This window comes from Lathamus discolor, chromosome 3 (genome assembly GCF_037157495.1).
Source record: "Lathamus discolor isolate bLatDis1 chromosome 3, bLatDis1.hap1, whole genome shotgun sequence".
NCBI lineage: Eukaryota > Metazoa > Chordata > Aves > Psittaciformes > Psittacidae > Lathamus > Lathamus discolor.
Genome location: NC_088886.1, coordinates 27,125,585 through 27,139,319, shown reverse-complemented (window position 1 = coordinate 27,139,319; position 13,735 = coordinate 27,125,585). Strand labels below are relative to the sequence as shown.

Here is a 13,735-nt window from a genome sequence, read left to right as displayed (position 1 = left end):
CTTCAAACACCAGCACTGTGCAGTACATTTGACAACTGCTGTGATAACCCATACTCTCCAGTTGCCGATCTGTCTCATGCATGGAGCATAGCGGGGCACTTGCTGGCTAGCATGAAACACAAGCTCCACGAAACACTTTCAGCAAACGCCAAGCCCCCGCACAGTCATCCTTGGCTTGGTTTAGTCCCTCTGTCCTTTACTGGGCCGCCTCAGGGTGCCTTCCTGGGTGCTGTGGCAGCGCTGGCTCCCTCACCCAGGGCGCACACTCCACGCAAGCAGTGCTACCGTGAGGCTCAGCATGACACCAGGGAAGGGCCCGGGGGAGGCCACAGCCCCGAGGCTTCCGACGCCTGCCAGCAGAGGCTCTGGGCCGGGCAGCCTCCGTAGGGCTGTGCGGTGAGGCAGATAACCCGGCGTAGGCTGCAGAAGCCCTCAGAGCCCGGAGCAACCCCCTGAAAGACGCAAGGCCCCCACGGCACCACCCCAACCCCAAAAGCCCCTCCGGACACCGCGGCCTCGGCCTCGGGCTTCCCGACACAGCGGCCATGTTGGAGCTGCCTCAGAGGCGCGGGAGCGCCGGGCCCGGCCATTGGGGGAGGCGAGCGGCCCCTGTGACGTCATCACGCCGCGCCCGCCGCAGGAGGGATGGTGGCCGCGGGGAGGGGAGAGTGTCGGCCGTCGGCCCCGCTTGGGCCGTGGTTTCTCTGTGCCTCGTTTCCTGGACACGTGGTCCCGCTGCTGGCATCCCCAGGGGTAGCCAGGAGCGGTGGGGAGGCCTTGGGGGTGCAGGGGGAGGCAGGCTGCCCCTTGTAGCACCCCTGGATCATCTCATCGCTTCTGTCTCAGGGGACAGAGGGTACCTACAGAGAGAGCAGAGTTGCACACCTAAACAGCACATTTAGGGAGGGACAGCGTGTGGGCAAGGTTTCCTTCCCACTTTGTGTGAATGTGGGCGTGGAGAGAAGCACTGCTGGCTCCTGGCTGCTCCTAGGCAGGGCCCTTTGCCTGGTACAATGCTGGTGGCTTTATCTCTGCTTCCTCTTGGCAGAGAACTGTATGCTCAGACATGCTGTTTGCCTCTGAGAAGTGGTGGGAGGAGTATGGGCACGCTCTTGGAGTGAAAGCAGGTATGAAAAACCCCTGTGGTCACTCCATTGTTGCTTTTGCACAGTTGGTACCGTGTTGGTTTGGGTTTTGAGTGAGATTTGCTTACTGAGCTCAAGGAATTTGTATCAGCTCACTGTACCATGGTTTCTGTGTTGGGGAGTGAAAGAAGGCACCTGGGTAAAAAGCCACCAAATCAGAGGCCATGAACCTTGTAGGTTTGGGGACTTAACTTTTGGGTCCCTGTCAAGGAAAGACAAATAGTGCTTATGTAGGAGAGTTAATTTTGCAAAATCATGCATGGATGTTACACACAATGGTAGAAGGTCTTCAAGTCATAGTAGCAATTACACATCATGCGTAGTGTAAAACAAACCCAAGTAACAACCATCTGCTAATTCTTTTCCTGTTCATCTGAAGTCAGCCCCTCTCAGAACTCTTACTTATTACAGTTATTGATGCACTTTCATTGGAAATAAAATTCAGGGATGAAATATTTATCAAGACTACAGTACTGCTTCAGTGGAGATAGGATTTCACTTCAGCGTTATAGGAGCTCCTTTCTGAAGTTTTGAGAACACACTAACATGCACTGCAGTATGTCAGTTCCCATGTGTTCTTTGTACCTATTTTTCTTTAGTCATGTCTATGAATTTTCATGTCTAAATGACAGTGGTGAAGCTAATCCTTCAGATTAAAAAAAACCCCTAAAACAACAAAATATCAAACTTGGATTTTTTTTTTGTTTGATTTATTTTTATGTAGAAATGGCCCTAAAATTGCATTTGAACCATTGTGAACTGGCGGTCAGAAGACATGGCACACAGAAGAAAAATAATATTTACAAATAGTTTAATTCAACTTATACACCAGACTTAGTACAGTGCGTTACTTTTCATGCTAACACTGGCACAGGTGTCCAAACCCACCCCAAATCCTCTTCACTTAACCTGCCATATTGCTGTTGCATTGCTTCTTACCCCTCTTAAAGATTAGTATATCAGTGGTAAAATAGAGGCTTACTTAATAACTCCAGATATTAATACATAGTCTGGCACACACAGGTATCTGCCACTTGCATAAATCTCTAATAACGTTTGTGATCTAAAGGTGTGATTAGTTAAATTTGATGAGACTAATTTGCAAGAATGCTTCTGAATGGAAATTCATGTAGATACGGGTTCTGGTTTTCTCTTATAGTCTTCCTGCTTGAAATGCAGGACTAAAAGGCACTTCCCAAATCCAGTCCCCTGCTGTTGAGACATTCTTAAACTTTTCAGTCTCCCTCTTAAAACTAATTAGGTTATTTTCCTTCTGTTATTCCTACTGTGAGGCTACACCATACTCTGAGCTCTGACGGCTAGACACTTTCTAGTTTCCAGTCTGAATGTATTCATAGCAGGTATAATCCCTTTTGTCATTGTGCCAAACTTGTTTTACTTTAGACACTTCTTCTCCCTCTGTAGCGTTTAGCCTTGATGTCCTTGCAGAATGTTGTTACATATTGTCTTTTCCTTTGCTTTTTAGGTCAAAAAAGGCAGATTATTTTTCAATCTTCCCTAACATAAGGACTACAGGAACCCATCTCAGAATATTTCACCTGACATTAACCTGTTTTTCAGATGGATGACCAAAATTACTGGATTTGTTGTGTAGTGTACCAATAGTTTAGAGAAATGCACTGGCAAATCTTTCTCTCTTTTATCTTTTCCTAGTACATTTTAGGGTAATGTTTACCTTTTCCATCACTCAGTCACACCAGTTACTAGTTCTGAAATCATTGTCAGCTGGTAGTAAATGCACCTGTGGACTTCATTTGCTGTGAAATACAATTAGTCAAACTGAGTCTTCAATGCTGTCAGGCTCCAGCTTTCTTATACTGATACTGTCTAGTACTGTAGACTTTCAGAGGTATTAAGGAGCAAAGAAAAAGATGATTTCAAGCTGGAAAAACTATACTAGACCTTTCTGGGTTTAACTGCAATTTCTCACTGCAAGAGTGGTAAGTCAATGGATAGAGGACAACCTACCTGGGTGTGAGTCTCATGGTGACTTCAGTGTTTTCTTCTGGCCTACAATGAAGGCATGCAGTGTAGTTAAGTATATGTGATTTTGATTCTGTGTTTTCTGTTACACACTGGATGAGATTTATCCCTCATAGACATCTAGAAGGGAGTTTGGTATTACTAGAGCTGAATAGTCTGTGTTCAGAAGAGTTGTTTTTTTCCAAGGAAATAAGTTGTGTTTTAGCAGCAGTGTGGAAAAGGGTAATATTTTATAGTGATCTGGAAACTTAATTTGAGTAGTGAATATTGCCTGTTGGATTTGTGTGTGTGTGGTACTATATAGGCTCAAATTAAATAGTGAAGATAGAAATTAGTATCTGTCACAGCCTGTCACATCTATTTAATCTTGAGTTGCTTTGAAACTATTTGTGGGGTTTTAGAAAATGTTTTAAGGTGTTCCGGGTGCTGAGAAGTTATATTCCTTCAGATTTGTAGTCATCTTCCACATTTATGCTCTGGGTAGAAACTGTGCAAGGCACTCATTATCTCCCCATGCAGCCATTAAGATCTTGAAGAGATATTTTTTTATTGGACATGATTAATTTTGAATTGGTATATCATGTTAAAATCACATCATATTTTCCTGTGAAAATGGAGTTCTGTAGATTTGCAGCCATGCTTCTGATTTGCCTGAAGAGGTTTGGTTTATATGTAAGTAGTGACCCTAGAATATCCTTGTAGACGAAATATGTAAGGAGTATGGTTGAATAATTTGTGTGGCAAGTATGTGTGCCATGTGTTGTGTGCACAGGTGCTCACCCATCTGTCATTACCCCTGTTCCTTTAACAGCTAAGCTTTGTTCTCTCCTATGGATGAAACCATTGTTTCACAAAGTACAGAAGATTTCTTCTTCAAAGAGAAGTTTGCTAGATAAAGCACAAATGAAGATCTAGAACTAGAAGGGACTTTTGGGTTGTCTTGTCCTATCTTCTACTTTAGTTAGGCAGTCGGTTCATAAAACTTCAATGCCAGACCTCCAATGCTTTCTCTTGTGACACTGTTACAGCTGTTTCCTACTCCCTGAATGTTCAAAGTATTACTCTAAATTCTGATCTAAATTTATTCATGAAGAGATGGGGGTTTTGTGCTATTTTTGGATTTTAGCTTTTTCATTTTATCCTGTGTGCTTACCATTTTGATATAGAAGCAATCTATGCTGGTTTTGTAATTACAAATTTTGTAATTTCTATTTTTCTGACTTTCTGAGGAGCATTTAACACACCTCTGGTAGATAAACCTTGTCTTTCGTCAGTGTGGGTGACTTTGTTTTATCACAGCCCTCTAGACTGCAGTTTATTGTGCCCTGGGATACAGTAATGAGGAATGATCTGAAAAGGAATCCACAAATGGTGAAAGTGATGGGTTTATGTAGCACAAACTATGTTTATGGAATTCACTACTACAGAATGTCATTGAGAGTAAGAATATTGTAGTATTAATGTTGTTTATCATTCTGGGGTTTTATTTTGAGTGTTTTTGTTAATTCTACTGGGTATTTGATCCTCTGTCTGAAGAGGACACCAATTGCACTGGTTAATGGGCATGTCATCGCAGAATGCATCCTAGTCTGTAAGTATGGCATGTGTCTTGCCCTTTCCTTTTCAGTGGCTGGAATTGTATCATGAAAAATGTTGAGGTCCTAAGGGGATATGGTTCTTGGGTCTGGCTTTTAACAAGATGACGGTTTCTCTTTAAAACTTCAGGTGGGAATCTTACTATTGCAATCTGATTGGTGTGTGGAAGAGAAATGTTTTCTCCTCCTGGGTCTGATGTTTTACAGTTTTATAGCAGAACTTACATATAAGGTCTGAAACCTCAGAATGTCACCTATTTATTATATAGGCCCAAACTGGTCTCTGCATCTTTGTGTTTCAGTTCCTCATCTGTTAATCAGGAGTGGTGTGTCTGCTTAGGTTTCACATTGCTGTAATCAAAAATGTACTTGCATAGCCCCTGGTCAAATGCATCCCTTTGTTCTTGTCTGTGACTGCTGGGCTCATTAATTGTGACCAGAAAGCTTTCCATGAGTTTTAGGGGCTAATTGGATGGGATATTTAACATAAACCTTGATGTTGTTTTAGAACCAAAGCTTATTCTTGGTGAGCACACTTCTACATTGATTTTCCTCCATCCAGAGGTTACCAGCCAACTGAGTCAGCATGCTGCAGCTAAGAAACCTTTTCATCATAGAATAGTGATTTAGTTGTGTAAACAAATGCACTGAGGTAGTCCCATGGTTAAATAGCAGATGATAAAAACAGTTTCTCTTGACTATGTTATTAATGTTGACCATCATGGTTTGGGGGAAATTGCTGACTCTATGAGCGAAAGACCGATGTGCTGAAAAGCCATGTTTTTCTCCATGGTGTTTTCTACTGAAGTCAAACTATTTTGCAGGGAGACCTGCCAGAAAAGCTTAGCTCACGGGTTTCGTCCAAATTAGGATGAATTTTCCTGGGACCAGATACAGAGTGGAATGGGGCCCTGTGTCTAATCAGCCCCTGATGTAAGCATCTGCTGCTTCGTAACCTGTCCTGTGAGCTTCTCGAGTGTACACTCTGCTACCAGTGCCTACGTACTGGGCTTCACCTATTTAATAGTGCTTTTCCTCTTGGCTGGTGCTCAGGAGTTGGCAGTCTGGCTCCCCTCCATCTCTCTTTGGGTGCAGAGCTGTGCACTTTCCATTCTTGGCTGGCAGTTGGGAGCTTTGGCAGAGATCTCTGATCTGAGTAAATATATGTGAGGGCATCTCTCCATTGCAGAGCTGTATGGCATTGCTTTCCCTAATCAATAATGAAAGAAAGATTGTAGGATGTGTGGAAATGTGTCGGGGGTCAGAAGGTGAAGGATGTTGTTGTCAGAAGCTGAGAAAGACGTCAGGATTTTTGTGCACACTATTGAAAGGTTGAGTTAAAACAGTAAGTCACTAATATTCTAATAAAACAGATCTGTCTGTATACATAAAATTTCCAGCTCCTAGTCCATGCAGGTAGTGTTCGATGAACTGTTGATGAAAGGAATTAGTTGGCTCGTAATTCATCTAAAAGATTGGCAGAGGATTTTGCAGGCTTACACCAGAGCTGGCCGGAGACAATAATCTCTTTTCTTGAAGAATGCTGAGGTCCTGACGCCTAGCTCATTGGAATGAAACCTGAATGCTTTTTAATTCTTTGTAAGAGATTTTTTTTCACCCCCTATTTGGTTTTTGTTTTTAGGAAGGAACAAAATGTTTCATTGTGATTTTGTCAATGATTTTGATATAATGGATTAAAAGAGTAAATGTCTTCCAAATCCCAAGGCCTTTTAAAAGAAGAATTCCATTCAATACACATCAGAGCTGTTTTCTCCCCTGAATTTTTGCTGGAATTTAATTTTAAGCAAAAGTTTACACACTTCAGTGGCAGTGTGGGTTCCCTTGCAGCAATGATACGCAGTGGAGAATAACTGTGAACAGGATTTTTTTGGGTCACGTTATATTTTATGCTATCCTGGAGGTGAAAGGGGTTGGGGGGAGGTTTACATCTACTTGGTAGCCTCGTGCTGTGCCAAAGCAGTGTAAAGAGGCGTTGGAGTGAATAAGAAACAAGAGAAGTCTTTGGTTTTTAACTGCTCCTGGATGAGAGACCAGGATTCATCGATGCCTTACTGTATTTTTACAATTCCATTGCAAACTGTAATAGGACAGCAGGGGAAGAAAGAAGAGGTTAGTACAGTGCAACAGAGTAGGCTTCAGAGAGGAGACATTTTCTCTTGGCTCAAGGTTCTTGTGTCCTAGCCTCCTGGTGTGACTGGAAGGAACAGAGACTTAAATGGCAGCTATAGATTTGCCCAGAAGCTTCCATGGCTTCCATTTAATCTTTCTTTCCTCTTTCTAGTCAGACAGAAATGTGATCTCTTGACATCCACAGAACCCCCCGATGACTTGTGTGTCATCCATGGCTAGCACTGAAGCTCAGCAGTCTCCTGACATGCATGTTGGGACCCCTTTTGGTCAGCCTTCACCGACTTACCTCTTAGAGGTGGAAGGGTGTACCTTTGTTTAAAAAGCAGCATTGTCGTGGTTTAAACCCAACCACAAACCTCGTTCACTCACTCCCCCCACTTCTTGCCCTCCCCCTGCTCCTGGAGGGATGGAGAGGAGAATCGAAAAGAATGCAACTCCCACAGGTTGAGATAAGAACAGTTTAGTAACTAAGGTATAACACAAACCACTACTGCTACCACCAATAATAATAGTGCTAAAGGAAATAACAAGAGAAAAGAATACAACACCTCAGCACCAGCCGACTGATAACTTGCCCCACACCCCCCAGCCGAGCACCGACCGATACCTCCTCCAACCCTGCAGTCCCTTCCCTTCTGGGTAACTCCCCATTACATCCTGGGCATGACGTGCTGTGGTATGGAATACCTCTTTGGTCAGTTTGGGTCAGGTGTCCTGTCTCTGCTTCCTCCCAGCTTCCCCTCCTCCCTGGCAGAGCATGAGACTCAAAGTCCTTGGCCAGACCAAACATTCGAGTAGCAACTGAAAACATCGGCGTTATCAGCACTGTTCCCAGGCCAAAAGATCAAAACACAGCACTGTACTAGCTCCTAAGAAGGAGAAAAATGACTGCTGTTGCTCAACCCAGGACAAGCATGTTCATCTGAAGTTAACTAATTTAATCTGGGATGCCACTATTAGGTATTGGATGTTGTTCTGTGACTCCTCACATTTCAAGGGAGCTTGTGTTCAGTGATAGGGTTTAAGCCTACCTGTAATTTGCAGCACCCCTGTAATCAGCAGTTGTATCAGGAGATACAAATCTACAGGGGAGGTTCTGGGGAAGCACACTGGCACATCAGGCAGAAAGGAGCTATGACCCCATGGAACAAAATACTTCACTGGGAAACTGAAAGGCTCTACAGTGCTGGGTTGGCTGCTGCCCTGCAAAATGGCCTTCAATAATTCACTTTTATCTCCATGTTTACCCCAAGTGTGTGATGAAGATACTGTGTTAGAAGTTGTCCTCATTAGTTGCTGGTGGTTTTAGTTTCAAGAGTAAAACTGATTGTAGACTATTCTTTCAAAGATGTGGTTTGGTGCCATGAATTTGGAGGGGTAGCTTACCGCTGAAAACATCTTGGTTTTCATGCATTCCTGGATGTCAGTGTGTTCTATAGAAGCATGCAGGGGGTGAGCACTAGCTAGCATCCCTCCCTCTGGTCCCACCTGAGTAGAGCAATAAGGTTGTTCAGCAGAGTAAATCAGGGAGCCTTCACTCAGATTCTTACAATTGTATTTAAGTTTGGAGGGAGGGTACTGAGAAACATAGAGGCATAAGGCTCTGCTCACCCTCCATCTCAGATGGTGCTGGGTAAGAAAATTCAGGTAATTCCAAATACTAAAGCTGGGAGAAAGGCTAGTTTGGTTTTGGGAACAGCACACAATTAATTTATTCACAGAGCACAACTATTCACCAGATTATTGCCCTTAATAAGTCCAGGACTATACTTTTTACTATTTCTCTTTTTTATTTCCTCCCATTCCCTCCCTCCCCCCCCCCCCCCCCCCCCCGCTTATGCTCTTCCGCCAGCATTTTCCAGATCCAAAAGAACTGGTTAATTTTGTCTAATGGTGTAAATCTGTGCATTCATCCTCACTGTAGCAGTGTTGCTGTCAGCTTATTTTTTGAATCAGAGCCAGAAAAGTGGTTTAAAGTGGGTTGTGGGGTTTTTTTGTTTGTTGGATTGATTTTTTTTTTTTGTTTGCTTTATATGTGTGTATATATATACATACTAAAATCAGTATTGTCTATGTAAGGAGTTAAAATAGTAGAAATCATAGTCCCTGAATCTTGAATACTATAGAATAATATATATGTTTTAAATTTTATTATTATAGAATAATATACATGAAACTGTCATTAGATTTATGAAAGTTCAAATTTTAAAAGGTTGGATTTTTTTCCTGCATCTCTGAGACCTGTTAAGGTGGCATTCTTAGGTAAATATTGTCTCAGAAACTAGAGCTTTAAGACAGCTCTTTAATATTCTGAAGTATCTCTACTACAGTATAAAACCACCATAGCATGGAGGTAGCACAGAAGCTGTGTACTCAGATTCTGCAGCCTTAGTTTCTAAAACTAGGTTCTGAAGTGTATATTTTGATAATAAAGATTCACTACCTTTCAGTTGTGTTCTGAAAAACGACTCCCTGAAACTCTGCGTCTGCATTTCACTGTCTTCTGAAGCTGCTAGTTGTTACTATTAAAAGCTTTGTTTAATGGTTCATTTGCAAATGGCATTTAAAAAATAAAGGAAAAGACTAATAGGGTGGTTGGGTTTTGTATTGTTGGGTTTTTTTGTTTCTTCTTTTTTTGTGTGTGTGTGGTTTTATATCGGGATCTCTCATTTAAAGATTGGTTTAGAATCTGCAATTAATAATTACTCTGCAACTGTGATGTTAATATTGCCTATTTACAGCTGCTGTATATTAGTATAGTCATTTGGCCATGTTAGCCCTGATATACCTGCTTATCTATCATTCAGACTGAGCAGGATGGAGATGCCAAGCCATCCCTTCCTTAAAGATCATTATTAGGGGTCAGGTACTCTTGAGGTACCAGCATCCCTAGTTCCACATGCTTTCCAAACTCTGGTCTAGATGAATTTTTCTCTGGGGAAGAAAAAAATTGTGTTTATTGCTGAAGAGCAAGCAGACACTGCATCACAGGGCAGGAAAACGGAGCATCTGCAGCTGGAATGTGTACGCATTGAAAATGGATTTTTTTGAGCATGGGATTTTGGCTGTGATAATCAGGTTTAACATTTTCCTTCGTCGTTGTTTCTCTTTGGGCCCCTGTTTTGTTTTACCTACAGGGGCAAGAGGGCTTTGACAAGCCTGCTTAATATGTAACAAAAAGATAAGGAACCCCATTAGAATCAACAGTGTCTCTTACATTTTCTTGTGGTTTTTAGAAGACTGATTTTTTAATTATGTCCAAGTTTCTAAAATTCAACCTTTTTCAGGGAAGAAAAAAAAATCTGTCTGATTTGAATTTGGGCATGTAAGTGACAGAAGAGATTGGGTTAGAGAAGGAATTGGTGTTGGTGAGGTGGCAATGGGAAGCAGTAAGGAAAAAAAGTTCTGAAATAATTTTTACCTTTCCTTGGACTGAATGACTGAACTGGAAATTTCAGTAGCTATATTTGACAGATGATCTAAAATTTAGAAGTTTTTGCTAAAATTGTGTAGGTGGGGTGGGAGATTTGGGGGGCTTTTTGAATGCGTCAAAATGAAGTAGAAAAGGAAAGAGAGAATACTCAAACTAGGACCAGGGCTCCAGCCTGTGCTCTCAGAGCACCTGTCTGGGAGACAGGGACTGGGCTTTCTTTCTGCAGTAGCAGCAGTTTGTGGGTTTTATTCAGTGAAAGTTCACTATAAAATCCAAAACAGCTGGACAGAGAACGGGAGTGTTCTCTCTCTCTCTCTTTCTCTGGGGGTTGTATCCTGACCACTGGGCTGTGAAATTATTCTTGCTCTCTTTTGCTGTAAAGCATCTTGAATTCCTTTTTCTACAGCCTCTGCAAGAGATTTTTGAGGCATGAGTGTAGCTTTGCAGCTAGGAGCACTAATGAATCCTGAAAATGTACTTGGGGAGATGAATAATTCCAAGATTAGGCAGCAGCTCCCAAGCCTTTTCAGCATACAGGCTGGACTGGTCATCGCATCCTTCATACAGACTTCTGAGCCTCAGTTGCCCCTCAGGAATGTTTTGATTTCATAGGATTTGTGTCTGCACATACACAGTAGAGAACAGGCAAATCTGAGCGTCTCTATTGCAGAGGTGGCAGCAGCAAAGTGACTCCACAGTGACAGAGAGTAGGCTGAGAAGAGAGAAGCTTGCTAGCCAGAGCAGCCAGTTCTTCTTGCAAAGGAGACTAGAGGAGGCCAGGGCAACAACAAATTTTCTTAGAGGATGGAACAGTTAAGGGAGGTAGCAAGAAAGCAGGAGGAATAAGCACAGCAGTGAAGCAGTCCGAGAAGGCTGCTGAAGGGCCAGGGCTGGCAGAGGCAAGAAGCTGGTGCAGAAAGAGCAGAAACAGGGGAAAGGAATTGTTATTAGATGCATCCTCACAGATTCCATTGGCCCCAGGAGGGAACAGCACTTCCTCCAACTTAGAGCAACAACCTTTTCAAGTGCATCTGTAACCAAATAAATGTTGCCAGAGGAGGCACTGCAAACACAGACTTTGTTTCAGTTAAACCTCCAGGCAGAGTGATTGCGCTAGCTGTTAACTACAAGTATTTCAGCATTTAGTTGTAGGTGATACTCTGGTTGCCTGAGTAACTCTGTAGTCCATGGAGGTGCAGGACCTTAGGATGGGCAAGGTCTGGATTCATGTGTTGTGGATCACTTTCTAGGGGTCTCCAGCACTTTCTATTGCCTGTAGGGAGCCTGGCTTAATACCAGGCAGTGTGACTATTGCCATATCCTTTCCCAGATAAGGAGAAATAAACTTATCTCAATCTGGTATCAACAAACTGAAAACACGAGAACTTTTTTTTAGTGTGACATACCAAGGTCCGGACCATCACTGGACTTATTCTGACTTGCTCTTTTCGCTCATGTTTGAAAGAAAAAAAAAACCAAAACAAACCACAACCCACAACATACCAAAAAACCCCGCCAAAACATAACCCTCCCAAAAAACCCCGAATGTAGTAGGTTTGTTGTTGTTGTTGTTGTTTGTTTGTTTTTTTTTGTGGTTTTTTTTGTTGTTATTGTTGTTTTCTTTGGGGGGGGGGGGTTGTTTGCTTCATTTGTAATTTTTTAGCAGCTGCATCTCCTGAGGTTCAGTGGAGCAGGGAGCAGAGGTGATCGCCATGTACTCTTCTGGAGATTGGGTTGTTCGCAAGATATACCCTAGTCATGCCACTATCTGCTAAAGTATGCAGTTGAATCCAGTGCTATGTGGAGCTTGCTCACTTTGAAATGGTGTTTTAGCTAGCCTGTCTCACCCTGGCACTGTTGGTTTTTGCTCCACTTTACCCACTATCTAAGCTGTCACTCAATATGTTTGACTGCTTTAAAAACAATTATACTACTGGTCCCACCTTAAGTGTGTAACCTTTGACCACAACACTGGGGAATAAGAGGCAGAATGGCTTTGAAAGTCAATGTGCTGCCAACAACGAGCCTTGCAGCAATGGGTTAAGCAGGCCCATCCCTTAGACTGTCACTCACCAGACTTATTCTTGAGTTGACCTGCTAAGATTTTTCCCTTTTCTCCCACCCCTTCCTCTTCTCTTTTTTTCCTCTTTATTCTCTTTCTCAAATCTCTTTTGATTTCATGCTGGCTTTTTAAATTGAGGATAAAGTTAATTCACCACACAATGCCGCAGCTGGAATGAAATACGGCCAGTTGCCCATGTGGAGGGGAGGGCTTCGTGCTGGCTGGGGGTGACTCGTTGCATCTCCTAAGGCCACTACGGGCTGTCACTGATTTATCGATAGTGCCTCTAGTAACAAAGCAAGAAGTTAACTAATTATGAACATATGGTTCAGCTCATGCTTGACTCAGCAGCCACCTTGTTAGCCTGCAGCTGCCTAGGTGTTCAGAAGCAGGAGAAGAGGAAAATTTTGGGTGGAAGGTGTGGTCCAAAGTCCCACTGGCAAGCCAGAGGGAGACCTGATTGATCCTAATCTATTCTTTTTTTGTTAGGAGGCAGCATGTTGCTGTCAGGAACAGCTTGGTAATAACAGATTTGTGGCCTCTAAGTCCTTGTGGTTATAGTCAGCATGCGACACTTGGTCGGCTCCTTGTATGCTCTGTACTTAATTGGTCTCAATGGTGGGGTCTGAAATGAGACGGTAGTTCAAGGTGCAACACATGCTATACCTGAAATTGCAGCCTGTGAGTTGCTGCACAGATGTCAGCTTTTTACTGGTGGACTTACCACTGGGGACCCGGAGGGTCCGTACAGAAAGGGACAAGGGATATCTGAGAGGCCCCTGCAGATTTTCAGTGCTTAATATAGAATTAATTAGAGGAAAATTTAGAGAGAGTGTGGCTGGTGGAGGAACAAGGAGGTAGATGCACAAAACTTGTTAGGAAGTTATCGAGGTGGATTGCAATTTTGTTTGCATCGAGTGGTCAGCATGCGTTGTCTGGACACAGGAGAGTATTTAATGGGAATTGATACCATCTAAAGGGGGGAGGAGGGTGTCTCTGTCCATCTGTTGGTCTTTCACAAATGAATCGAGCTATGCACAGGATTCAAAACAGTGTAGTTAGAGGCTATTTTTTTCATGGGCAGACATTGTCACCAGGAGGGGTGAGCTTATTGCTGTCTGGACTCTTAAAACATTTTTTTTGGTTCTTACAATTTGCTTAACTGGAGATGCTGAGCATAGAAAGATAGCAATTTTAATAATATGCATCAGAAAGAACTCCAGGGATGAGTGATTTGACAAAATTAACAAATGGGTTATTTTATGACTGTCTAGACAAGGCAAAATTGGGTTATCTGTATACTGAGGTATATTGGCAAGGCCACAGTCAGGAGGTTGAGGGAGAT

General features: G+C 42.8%; 1 protein-coding gene across 4 annotated transcripts in view; it reads left to right on the top strand.

Annotated features, from left to right (window-relative positions):
- Positions 1 to 2,951: 2,951 nt before the first annotated feature.
- OSTN (osteocrin) overlaps positions 2,952 to 13,735 on the top strand; it is a 102,610-nt gene continuing 91,826 nt past the window's right edge. For all 4 annotated transcript variants that reach the window (XM_065674252.1, XM_065674245.1, XM_065674247.1 and 1 more), the window contains exon 1: positions 2,952 to 3,106. The gene's annotated coding sequence lies outside the window, so the exon portion shown is untranslated. The remainder of the gene's footprint in view (positions 3,107 to 13,735) is intronic.